The sequence below is a fragment of the Tamandua tetradactyla genome, chromosome 8 (assembly GCF_023851605.1).
Source record: "Tamandua tetradactyla isolate mTamTet1 chromosome 8, mTamTet1.pri, whole genome shotgun sequence".
NCBI lineage: Eukaryota > Metazoa > Chordata > Mammalia > Pilosa > Myrmecophagidae > Tamandua > Tamandua tetradactyla.
The window spans coordinates 33,789,575-33,803,705 of NC_135334.1; the positions used below are offsets into that span (position 1 = coordinate 33,789,575).

Sequence of the window (14,131 nt, forward strand, 5' to 3'; positions counted from 1 at the left end):
AACTTGAGGCAGATTATGAGTGAAAATGTGTAGTTTGCGATTTTATTCTATAGGTAGAAAATGAAGAATCAAAAATTTCTAAACAGAGAATTAATGAGCTTTACCATGGCCCTCTCCAACAAGGTAATTTTATAAGATGGTTTGTAATCACAGGAAGGCAGGTAGTATGGTCGGGGAGGAAGGTGAGTAAATATCTTTCCATCTATTCAGATCTTTGATTTCTTTTAGAAATATTATGTAGTTTTCTGAGTACAACTCCTTCACCTCCTTACTTAAGTTCATTTCTATGTACTTGATTTTTTTACCTGCTATTTTGAAGGGAATTTTTTCCTCAACTGGCTCCACAGTTAGGTCATTGCTTGTGTATAGAAACGTTACTGATTTTTGAACATTAATTTTTTTTAATTTTTTATTAATTAAAAAAGAATTACAAGAAACACAAACATTCCCAACACATACACTCAGCAATTCACAATATCATCACATAGTTGCATATTCATCATCATGATCATTTCCCAGAACATTAGCATCAATTCAGAAAAAAACATAAAAAGACAACAGAAAAATGTAACAAAGAAAAAAAATTTTACATGCCATACGCCTTACTGATTCCTTTCATTGATCACTAGCATTTCAAACTAAATCTATTTTAACATTTGTTCGCCCTATTATATATTTTTATTCCATATGTTCCTCTCATCTGTTGACAAGGTAGATAAAAGGAGCATCAGACACGAGGTTTTCACAATCACACAGTCACATTGTGAAAGCTATATCATTATACAATCATCATCAAGAAACATGGCTACTGGAACACAGCTCCACATTTTCAGGCAGTTCCCTCCAGCCTCTCCATTACATCTTGAATAACAAGGTGATATCTACTTAATGCATAAGAATAACCTCCAGGATACCGCTCAACTCTGTTTGGAATCTCTCAGCCATTGACACTTTGTCTCATTTCACTCTTTCCCCTTTTGGTCGAGAAGGTTTTCTCAATCCCTTGATGCTGGGTCTCAGCTCATTCTAGAGTTTTTCTCAATCCCTTGATGCTCATTCTGGGATTTCTGTCCCAAGCTGCCAGGAAGATCCACACCCCTGGTAGTCATGTCCCATGTAGACGGGGGAGGTAGTGAGTCTGCTTGCTGTGTTGGCTGGAGAGAGAGGCCACCTCTGAGCAACAAAAGAGGTTCTCTTGGGGGTGACTCTTAGGCTTAATTTTAAGTAGGCTTGACCTATCCCCTGTGGGGTTAAGTTTCATATGAACAAACCCCAAGACTGGGGGCTCAGCCTATAGTTTTGGTTGTCCACACTGCTTGTGAGAATATCAAGAATTCAACTTGGGGAAGTGGAGTTTTCCCCCGTTCTCACCATTCCCTGAAGGGGACTTTGCAAATACTTTTTCACTCACTGATCAGATCGCTCTGGGATTCATCATGGCATCACCTGGACAAACCAACAAAATCGCATGTCCTATACAAAGTTCCATGTACTTAAGGTGTTCAATCAACTATCTACATAAGTTATATAAGGAGATGCACTAGTCAAAGTATAGATTTGTACCAAATAAACATCTTTTGCTTTAGTCTCACACATTAGTTGAAATTTTAAACTATTAAGTACCATGTATTTTCAGCACACTGCAGTAATGACATTCTTTTGTTCTTCCTCATGCAATAACATTTTTTAAATTTGTACATTTAGTCACTATCATTATACACTCTAGGCATTCCTAGATTACATCATCTCAGTCTTTATCATCTATCTTTCTTTGTGATTTCATTTATGCCTCAGCCCTCCTCCCTCTATCATTCTCATATGCAGCTTCATTCAGTGTTTTAACATAATCATATTACAGTTAGGTAATATTGTGCTGTCCATTTCTGAGTTTTTATATTCAGTCCTGTTGCACTGAACGTTAATTTTATATCTTGCCACCTTGCTGAATTTACTAGCTCAAATAACTTCGCTGTAGATTCCTCAGGACCTTTCAAGTACAGTATCATGTCATCTGCAAATAATGAAAGTTTCACTTCTTCCTTTCATTGTGGATGCCTTTTGTTGATTGGTCCTGCCTGACTGCTCTAGTTAGGACTTCTAGAATGATATTGAATAATAGTGGTGACAGTGGGCATCTTTGTCTTATTCCTGATCTTAGGCGGAAAGCTTTCAGTCTCTCTCCATTGAGTATGATGCTGGCTATCGGTTTTTATATATTCCCTTTATTATATTAAGGTAGTTACCTTTCATTCCTATCTTTTGCAGTGTTTTTATCAGAAGAGGAAGCTGAATTTTGTCAAATGCTTTTTCAGCATCAATCAAGATGATCATGTGATTTTTCCCTTTCGATCTATTAATGTGCTATATTACGTTAATTGATTTTCTTGCGTTGAACCATCCTTGCATTCCTGGCATAAGTCCCACCTGGTCATGCTGTATAATTCTTTTAATGTGTTGTTGGATTCTATTTGCTAATACTTTGTTGAGAATTTTTGCATCTATGTTCATTAGGGAGATTGGCCTGTAGTTTTCCCTTCTTATAGAATCTTTACCAGGTTTTGGCATTAAAATGATATCAGCTTCATAAAATGAGTTAGGTAGAATTCCTTTTTTCTCAATTTTCTGGAAATGTTTGAGCAGGACTGGTGTTAGTTCTTATTGGAATGTTTGACAAAATTCCCCTGTGAAGCCATCTTGCCCTGGGCTTTTCTTTGTAGGAAGATTTATTGATGACTGCTTGAATCTCTTTATTTTTTATTGTTTGTTGAGATCTTCTATTTCTTCCTCAGTCAGTGTAGCCTGTTTGTGTGTTTCCAGGAATTTGTCCATTTCCCTAAGTTGTCTAGTTTATTGGCATATAGTTGTTCATAGTATCCTCTTATGAGTGCTTTCATTCCTTCAGGGTCTATAGTAACGTACCCCTCCTCATTTCTGATTTTGTTTATTTGTATCCTCTCTCTTTTTCTGTCAGTTTTCCTAGTGGCCCATCAATTTTATTGATTTTTTTCAAAGAACCAACTTTTGGTTTTATTGATTCTTTATATTGTTCTTTTGTTCTCCCATTCATTTAACCCTGCTTTAATCTTTGCTATTTCTCTTCTATTTGCTTTGAGATTATTTTGCTGCTCTTTCTCAGCTCCTCAGGTGAGTAGTTAAATCCTCGATTTTTCCTCTTTCTGGCTTTATTTTTTTTCTTGCTTTTTAATATAATCATTAGGTAATAAATTTCCCTCTCAGCACAGCCCCACATCCCATAAGCTCTGATAAGTTGTATTCTCATTTTCATTTGTCTCTAGATAGCTACTGATTTCTCTAGCAATTGCTTCTTTGACCCAGTGGTTGCTTAAAAGGGTGTTGTTTAATCTCCATATATTTATGAATGTTCTCGTTCTTTTTGGTGGTTATTGAGATCCAGTTTCATTCCATCGTGATCAGAGAAAGTGCTTTGGATAATTTAAATGTTTTCAAATTTATAAAGACCTGTTTTGTGCCCCAGCATATGATCTATCCTGGAGAATGTACCATCAGCACTAGAAAAGAATGTATATCTTTGTGTTTTGGGGTACAATGACCTATGTATGTCTGTTAGGTCTAATATATCAAATGTTTAACTTCTCTGTTTCCTTGCTGATCTTCTGTCTGGTTATTCTATCTATAGAGGAGTGTGGTGTACGGAAGGTTCCTACCCTTATTGTTGAAACAGCTATTGCTCCCTGTGGTTTTGCCAATGTCTGTCTGATGTACTTTGGAGCCACCTGATTACAGCATATACATTTTTGATTGTTACATCTTCTTGATGAACTGTCCCTTTTATTAATATACTGTCCTTCTTTGTCTCTTATGATGCCATTACATTTAAAGTCTATTTTGTCTGATATTAGTATAGTTACTCCTGCTTTCTTTTGATTACAACTTGTGTGGAAAATCTTTTCATCCTTTCACTTTCAATCTATTTGTATCCTTGTGTTTGAGTCTCTGGATTATATTTCTTAATCCATTCTGCCAATCTGTACCTTTTAATTGGTATGTTTGGTCCGTTAACATTTAAAGTTATTACTGAAAAGGCGTTTGTTGAATCTACCATCTTATCTTTTTAATTTTATTTGTCAGATCTATATATTATTTTCTCTCTTTCTCTTTTTATCTTTTAAGTTACCATTATGGTACTCTTCAATTCTGTATCCTCTTCCAGACCTTCCTCTCCTGTCTTTTTTTTTTTTTCAACTGGCAGTACTCCCTTTAGTATTTCTTGTAGGGCCAGTCTCTTGTTGACAAATTCTTTAAGGATTTATTTGTCTGTGAAAATTTTAATTTCACCCTCAGTTTTGAAGGACAGTTTGGCTGGAAACAGAATTCTTAGCTGGAAGTCTTCTCTTTCAGGATCTTAAATATATTATACCACTGTCTTCTCGCTTCCATGGTATCAGTTAAGTAGTCTGAATTCAGTTTTATGTGGTTTCCCTTGCATGTAGTAGTTTTTCTCTCTTGCTGCTTTCAGAATTTTCTGCTCTATTCAACATTTGACAGACTTCTTAGTATGTGTCTTGGGGAAGGCCTATTTGGATTTATTCTGTTTGGAGTTTGTTTGGGTTCTTTGACTCGCATATTTATGTCCTTCATAAGGGTTGGGAAGTTTTCCCCCATTATATCCTCAACTACTTTTCCTAGCCCTTCGCTCCTGTCTTCTTCTGGGACACCAATGATTCTTATATTCATGCGCTTTTGTTTTGTTTATCATTTCCCTGAGATCCAATTCAAATTTTTCTATCCTTTTTGCCATTTGCTGTTTTAAGTGTTCAAAATCAGTAATCCTGTCCAATATATCTTTCTTTCATCTCTTCAAATCTGCTGTCATGTGCTTCTAGTATGTTTATTTGGTCAACTGAGTCATTAATCTCTGCGATATCTGCTATTTTTCTATTTATTCTTTCAAATTCCTCTTTATGTTCTTCTATTGTCTTCTTGATCTCCTTTATGTCATTAGCCATCTCACTTATTTTATTAAGTAGTGTTATATGAACATCTTTGGTTAGTTGTTTCAAGTGTCTGGTGTTTTATTTTGGTCATTAGGCTAGGCTGTATCTGCCTGCATTGTGATATCTTAGTGATCTTCTGTTATTTTCATCGCATGTAACTATCTTGATTGATTTACTTTCGGAGTTGATTTTCCTCAGTAGTCTAAAGCCTTGTGTCTGCAGGGTGGGTGTGTAACTGGATGCAGGGTACAAGGCAGGGCAAAACAGTGTGGTGATGTGTTACAGCATAGGTATAGGCTACAGGCTGGGATACTATGCTGGTGTTTGTGAACATGGGTGCCCAGCAGTCAGGGAGGATGTAGATGTGTGGGTTGCACAGGTTTGGGGGGCATAACCCTGGTGTGCACTCGTCGAGGTTGCAGAGCTCTTTGTGTGCATGCACAGAACATATGGCATTATGCCTTCATGGGCTGGGGGTGGAGGCAACCTGGATGTGCAGGTCAGTGCTTTCTCAGAGCTGGGAAGTGAGACTGAGGACTGAGCACATACGCAGGTCTACGAGTACTATAAACTGATGTTTCCTGAGCTGAAGGATATGACTGGGGACCATGAGCATGCATGGGTCTAGGAGTGCTGTAAACTGATGTTCCCAGAGCTGAGGGGTGGGCTGGGGGCTGAGTACATGTGCAGGTCTAGGAGTGCCATAAACTGATGCACAGAGCTCAGGGGGTGTTCTAGTTTGCTAGCTGCTGGAATGCAATACACCAGAAACAGTATGGCTTTTAAAAAGAGGAATTTAATAAGTTGCTAGTTTACAGTTCTAAGGTTGAGAAAATGTTCCAATTACAATAAGTCTATAGAAATGTCCAATCAAAGGCATCCAGGGAATGATACCTTGGTTCAAGAAGGCCGATGAAGTTTAGGGTTTCTCTCTCGAGAGAGAAGGCACATGGCAAACATAGTCACAGTTTCTCTCTCATCTGGAAAGGCACATGGTGAACACGGTCAGGGTTCCTCTCTCATCTGAAAGGGCACATGGCTGACACGGTATCATCTGCTAGCTTCTTCTCCTGGCTTCCTGTTTCATGAAGCTCCCCAGGAGACATTCTCCTTCTTCAAGTCTAAAGGTCGCTGGCTGGTGGACTCTGCTTCTCGTGGCTATGTCGTTCTGCTCTGCTCTCTCTGAATCTCTCATTCTCCAAAATGTTTCCTCTTTTATAGGACTTCAGAAAATAATCCAGAAAATGATTAAGACCCACCCAAATGGGTGGAGACATGTCATCACCTAATCCAGCTTAATACCACCCTTGATTACATCACATCTCCAGGAAGATGATCTGATTACAGTTTCAAACATACAATGCTGAATAGGGATTAGAAGAACTGGCTGTCTTTACAAAATAGGATTACGATTAAAACATGTCTTTTCTAGGGTACATACATCATTTCAAACCAGCATGGGGAGGGTGCGGGGTGAGGCTGTGAGACACTATGGGCAGGGATGGGTGTAGCCTGGGTATGGAGGTTGGCACCCGCATCCTTCGTGTGCTGGGAAGGTGAGTTGGGCTGCACTTGAGGCAGGGGTGTGGGGCAGGTACGCATGCTGGGAGTTGGTGGGGTGGTGGCGCTTGGAATGGGAAAGTGGGGGCGGGAAGAAATAGAGGGAGGGAAAGAAAAAATGGAGCGAAGAAAGAAAGGAAGAAAAGATAAGAAGGAACAAATACAACAAAATGTTAACTGTCAAATCTAGGGGCTGGGTATGGAGAGTTGATTATGCTACTTTCTCTATTCTTATGTATATTTGAAAACTTTCATAATAAAGCTTTTAAAAAAATAAAGAGAATTATGGCATAGATCTTTGCTTAGTGAAAAAATCCCTCAGAAAATGATTCTATGCAGGCAAAAAGAAGAGAGACTGCTTGATAGAGTTCTATCCTTATTTCAAAGGAATCTTGTCCTAAACAAGAAGGTCGATTTCTTAAGGTCAGAGACCATATTATTCCTCTTCTGTATAAGCTCCCCATTATCTACCTAAGTACTACATACACAGTCAACCCTAATACACACTTGTTAATTGGAAAATACATCATAAATGGAAAAGATACTAATAACCAGCTCTCTCAGCTTGTATTTCCTTTTGGTCTTCTTTTGCTAGTTTCCATGAAGAAAAAAACTTTTTACCACATGCCATCAACTCCTGTATTTGTTTGCCTGAGAAGAGCACAACTTCTAACTCCATAGCAATCTATCCCCAGATGTCTGCAAGGTGAAATACTTTCACACAGTGTGCTTGATGTTTTACTTTTCCCTATAGAAAGACTTTAATGCTTTAAGGATGATGCTTGCCATAAAACACAGCAAACAATATGTAACTGTTGAATGAATGAACACACAGTCTATTAAGATGAAAGGTAGAACTATCTGTGATATACATGGGCTATGTGATGTGGTAAGTCCTTCTTTTAGAATATCAATTTGCACTGAAATTTACTAAAAAGCAAAATAACAATTGTGATTTTTATTAGCTATGGAACTCTGCAGAAGTAGTAATTTGCCATGGTTTCTTCAGCTATAAAATAAGAATTGAACTAAACAATTTTCTTATGTTTCTCTAAATTTAAGATTCTACTTTATCATTATAAGGACTTTAAATATAAAAGGATATCTGTAACGTATTCAAGAATTAATCATTCTTATTCTCACAAGCACTGTGGACAACCAAAGCTATAGGCTGAGCCCCCGGTCTTGGGGTTTGTTCATATGAAACTTAACCTCACAAAGGATAGGTCAAGCCTACTTAAAATTAGGCCTAAGAGTCCTCCCCAAGAGAACCTCTTTTGTTGCTCAGATGTAGCCTCTCTCTCCAGCCAACACAACAAGCAAACTCACCACCCTCCCCCTGTCTACATGGGACATGACTCCCAGGGGTGTGGACCTTCCTGGCAACGTGGGACAGAAATCCTAGAATGAGCTGAGATTCAGCATCAAGGGATGGAGAAAAACCCTAGAATGAGCTGAGACTCAGCATTAAGGGATTCAGAAAAACTTTTCGACCAAAAGGAGGAAGACAAAGTGTCAAACTGAGAGATTCCAAACAGAGTCAAGAGGTTATCCTGGAGGTTATTCTTATGCATTAAGCAGATATCACCTTGTTATTCAAGATGTAATGGAGAGGCTGGAGGGAACTGCCTGAAAATGTAGAGCTGTGTTCCAGTAGCCATGTTTCTTGCAGATGATTGTATAATGATACAGCATTCACAGTGTGACTGTGTGATTGTGAAAACCTTGTGTCTGATGCTCATTTTATCTACCTTGTCAACAAACGAGTAGAACATATGGAATAAAAATAAATAATAGGGGGAACAAATGTTAAAATAAATTTAGTTTGAAATGCTAGGGATCAATGAAAGGGAGGCAAAAGGGGTATGGTATGTATAAATTTCTGTTTTTGTTTTATTTCTTTTTCTGAGTAGATGCAAATGTTCCAAGAAATGATCATGATGATGAATAAGCAACTATGTGATGATATTGTGAATTACTGATTATATATGTAGAATGGAATGCTCAAAATAGGAATGTTTGCGTTTGGTGTTTTTTGGTATTTAAAAAAATTAAATTAAATTAAATTTTTAAAAAAGTCTCCTCTTTTATAGGATTCCAGTAAACTTATCAAGATGCACATAGAATGGATGGAGACACGTCTCCATCTAATCAAGTTTAATACCCACAACTGATTGAGTCACATTCCCATGGAGATAACCTAACCAAGTTTCCAACCTATAGTACTGAATAAGAATAGAAGAAATCATTGCCCCAACAAGACTGATTAGGATTAAAACATGGCTTTTCTAGGGTACATAAATCCTTTCAAACTGGTACAATATGCTATACAATAAAAAAATGTTAAAAGAAAAGGAATTAATCAATCTATGTGTAGTAGGCTATTCTCGAATTAATTTTTCTTGGCCTTTTGTTTATTTGGCCTTTTTCACTCAAGATTTGTTTTTCTACCGTTGCAACTGCTAGCACTTTCTTCACATCTCTAAACTAGATACACAAATAATCCTTCCTAGAGAACTATGAAGTGTCACACTGACTCACTCTTTGGACACTCATTATATAGACAATCCATTTTATTTCAGTTTCACCTTGAGGACAGGGACCAGGTCTATATTATTATACCCAACCTCCACAAGACCTGACACATTTTCAGTGAATAACATGTACTAACTGAACGTCCTCAAAGATAATCAAGGTATGTAAAGTATCTAAAGTATTAACAGCCATAAACAAACTTATAAAGATGTTCTAGTTTGCTAGCTGCCAGAATGTAACACACCAGAGACGGATTTTTTAATAAAAGGGGATTTATTTCGTTAGTTCTTCAGAGGAAAGGCAGCTAACTTTCAACTGAGGTTCTTTCTTATGTGGGAAGGCACAGGGTGATCTCTGCCGGCCTTCTCTCCAGGCCTCTGGGTTCCAAAAACCTTCCCCGGGGTGATTTCTTTCTGCATCTCCAAAGGCCTGGGCTGAGCTGCTTGGGCTGTGCTACATTGCGCTCTCTCATTAAATCACCAGCCAATTAAGTTAAACATCATTCATTGCAGCAGGCACGCCTCCTAGCTGACCGCAGATGTAATCAGTAACAGATGAGGTTCTGTACCATTGGCTTATGTCAACAGCAAAAGATCCAGGCACCTTCACCTGTCCAAGCTGACAAATGAATCTAACTACCACAAAAGACATTTTGGTTTACATTTTTTTCAGTCTTTTATTATTGTTATGTCATGTTCTACTATCATTATGCCTATTCAGAAGAATAATTTCTTACCCTGTGTGCCGTCCAATCTTGTAGGGACAGCCATTTCTTTTAATCCTGATTGAATACTGTAGGGTAGAAACTTTTGATTAGATAATCTCCACAGAGATCTGACTGCCCATTTGTGGGTATGACCTTTTGACTAAGTGGAGATGTGATTCTACCCGTTCACGGTGGGTCTTGGTTAGTTTACTAAAGTCCTTTAAAAAAGGAAACATTTTGAAGAGAGCTCAGAGCTGACAGAGATGGAGATGCTGGGAGAGCAAAAGTAACAGGGTCCACACAGCCAGAGACCTATGGAGATACACGGTCCAGCAGATGTCATCCTATGCAATTCCATGAGATGCTATGCAAGCCAGAACCTAGAGTTGTGTCCTGGAGGAGCTAAGTGAAGGTTCACAGATGCTCAGAGAAGAAACCACTGACAGGAAACCAGGAATAAGGACCAGCAGACGCTAGCCACATGCTTTCCCAGCTGACAGAGGTGACAGAGATTTCAGCAGCCAGGATCAGCCTTTTTTGATTAAAGGTAACCTCCTGATGGTGCTTTAATTTGGACATTTTCGTGGACTTAGAACTGTAAGCTTGCAATTTATTAAATTCCCTTTTGAAAAGCTATTCATTTCTGGTATATTGCATTCCAGCAGCTTAACAAACCAACACATCTTGTTTCATTAATATACTGCTACTGAGCTACTATGAGCCCATCTAGTGATAATCAAGCTTATTAGACCTGTGCGTAAAATTGGATCTGAGCAGTGACTACAGGAGTCTTCTATCAGTAAAAGTAGAAGAGTGAAATGTCCATACATCTAATGTAACACTTAGCTGCTCAAGACTCTTGGACTAACTTACTTGCCAGGTTCTCCACTGAGCTGTAAACAGATAAAGTTGCTAAAAGGATTGTCCTCTGGATAAGTCAAGTATTTCTATATCATACATACTCCAAACACATATACATCAGCACTCAAGTATGCTTCCACGCATGAGCAAAGACACACATCTGATCCAAGTTTGGGCCCTCAACCTAAGTGCGGCCAATTAGAATTAGGCTAATGAAAATGAGTGGAGAAGACTCCTTTGGCCTGTCAGATCACAAACTATAAGGATAGGCTTACCAGCATCCATGGTCTCTACTTATCAAAGTCTTTGATCTGTAGAAAACAATGAAGCAGAGCAACAGAAAAATACAAACCAAAAATCCTGGCAGAGTTCTAAGTCCTTAAATCCAGATCTCTTTCATTTTAGTCTTAACTTGGCTTTTTCCACAGTGAATTACATGAACCAAGTCTCTGCTTTATACACCCGAAAGCACTTACCATTATCCTTAGGAACTCAGGATCTACAATTAGATTTAATTTAAACTTCAGCTTCACCATTTCCCAACTATATGAGTGAGAGGAATATCCTGTACTTCTCTGAACTTCAGTTCCCTTATTTGTAAAACAGCAACAATAAGAGCACCTATTTACTGGTTCTACCTCCAAAATCCTGAATCCATCCACTTATATATCCATCTCCATTGCTATCACAGCTTTCACCTAGACTACTAGACAAAATACCACATTGCAGCTCAAATGCTTTGTAATATAAAAATCAGCACATCAGGACTCTGTCTAAAACCCTTGAATGGCTCCCCATGGCACCAAGCTCCTGCTTTCCTTTCTAACCTCTACTTGCATGATTCTCCCTTCATCCACTATGCTCTAGCCAAACTAGCCTTCTTTCTCTTTTCCCAAAACATGCTAAACTCATTCCTGCTTCAAAGCCTTCACATCTGGCTTTCCCTCTCCCTGGAATGTTTCTGTCCCAAATCTTCTGCAAGGTTAGCTTCCCCATCATTCAGGTCTTAGCTCCAATATCACTCCCTCAGAGAGACCTTTTCCTGACCACATGTCATAAAATAAAGGCAGTATTACCACCAATTCACTCTCTAGCCCATTGTATTATTTTATGAATAATCATTTATTAGTATATTTGTATACTTGCTCTAACTATCTACCTCCAATACAATGCTGGTCCTCTAAGAGCCAGGACTTTATTTTTTTATACCACATCCCTTCTGTCTACTTCACCCCAGGCACTAAATAAGTATTTGCTGAATGAATGAGTGTTCAATAGTATAGGTCAAATGGTTTAATGAAAAATTGGAGGATTGCAATCTCTAGCTACAGGATCCCATTCTCCAATTAGCCAAAGGCATATTCACCAATAAAACAAAACGGACAAGTTGAAAAACACTTAGATTATATAATTTTTACTCACACCCGCCATGGAATATCAGATTGGAAGGACAGGAGTCCAGTGGAAAGAGCACTAGTTTCGAGACAGGCAACTGAAATTGTAATTCATTAAAAACATAATACTTAAGACAATAACTATTCATTATTTCAAGAATTATTGCATAAGTAGCATTAACTATGAATTACATACCCTCCTTTCCAAAAATTCTAACTTAAAACTCCTTAAGGGTCCTAAAGTTGTTCTAATTATAAATTTCAGTAAATAAAGTGGAATCTCAAAATTAGTTCCCACCTGACTATCTACTCAAATTCCTCCAATAATGATTGTTCACCTCTTTCAATCATCCCACAAGTCATTAAAATGTCCATTGATTCTTTCTTCAAAATGTCTCCTGCATCCCTTCCTTTCCATTTCTTTGTCATCATATACCTAATGTCATATACCTACTATATTATTCAAGACTGCTGTAATAGCATTCTATTATTTTTCTGTTAGCCAGTCTTTTACCTCTCCAAAACCTGTCATATATTGTATGACAGATGAGTGCTCCAAAAATACAGCTTTGACCCACTTAATCATAAACCTTCAAAGACTCTCCAACACCTACTGTATCAGACCCAACTCTCTTTTATAGAATTCTGAACTAAACTGAAACTTACCTACATTATCATCTCAAAACCATCAAAACAATGTGCTAATTATACATACTAGAGAAATTAAAGTGTAATAAGTCATTATGTATTTCAACCTGTAAATGCTTAGCCACAACTACACTATAATAATAAAGTATTGAGATATTTGCACCTATGTAGGATCATTGTGAATGTGAAAGCTACAAATACTGTCCAACTCAGGTGTACTGGTGACTGAGATACCATGAGCATTATCACTAATGGTGTTTTAAATTTCTATTAGTGAAAAATTCTTACTAAGGTTCCAAACAAAACAAAATACTATCTTTTGAGTGAAGGCCCCGCCTTAAAAAAGATGGAGGAGTGAGAAGCTTTAGGGCTCCATCCCCCAAAGAAGCTCTGAACAAACAATAGAAACAGGCAGCAACATTCTTTTCAAAGCTCCAGAAAACTATTAAAAAATTGCAGTAAGAGGGTGAGAGCCAAATCAAGAAAAGGCATCTTAAAAGCCGTAGGATCGTATCATGCCGATTGGCTTCTCTCCCACCTCCTACCATCTAACTTGGTCCTTTTCCCAACCCATACCGGCTGAGCAGAGCTGCTGAGCTCCCAGGGCGGGTCCTCGGACCCAGTTCCAGAGGGAGCAGAGTAACTGTCATGCACATAGTGGGAGTATATATGTCTACCTCAATCTGTTTGGTGGTGGCTTGAAGGATTGAAACAGGAATTTGTTGCAGGCTCACCACTCCAGGAGTGACCCTGTGAATAGAAAGCAGTTCACAAAGCTCTACTTCAGAACCCTGGAAGAGCAGAAAAGTCAGTATCCCCAGAGCAGGGATATGTAATGCAGTGCCCAAGACCTTGAGGAAACTGTTTCCTGTTTCCTAAAGAGGGGACATTCCCATCTGTAAAAACTGGGAAAATTCCTAGGGCCACATGCATATGCAGATGCCCAAGAAAAGGCCCATGTGCAGAAAGGATCAGAGAGGCCCCTATACTTTGGCCTTGAGCTGTTCTCTAAATTCATTGTATGGATAAACCCTGAAGGAGATAGTCCCACAGGTAAACCTTCAAAGTCTGGGAAATAACTTTCTTTTCTATTTTTCTTTTTTTTATTTTTATTTTTTTTTGTTAGTTTCTGGTATTCAAGCTTAAGGAACAGAAGCTTCAGAGTCTAAATTTCAACAATAACCTATTAACACATCAAATGTCCACATGTCAACAAAAGATTACAAAACATAACAAAGAAATAGCAAGTCATGTCTCAAAGGACAAGAATAAAGCCTTAGAAACCATCAACAAAGAAGCTCAGATCTGAGACATTCCAGATAAAGATGTTTTAAATATGATCCTTATTATGCTCAAAGATATAAGGGAAAACGTCGAAAAAAGAAATCAGGAAAACAACAGATGAACACAAAGAGGGTATCAATAGAGATGGAAATCATGAAAAGAAACCA

At 38.1% G+C, this 14,131-nt stretch overlaps 1 protein-coding gene across 3 annotated transcripts in view; it reads right to left on the reverse strand.

Annotated features, from left to right (window-relative positions):
- CUL5 (cullin 5) overlaps positions 1-14,131 on the reverse strand; it is a 166,569-nt gene that overhangs the window by 33,845 nt on the left and 118,593 nt on the right. The gene's annotated exons all lie outside the window — the stretch shown is intronic.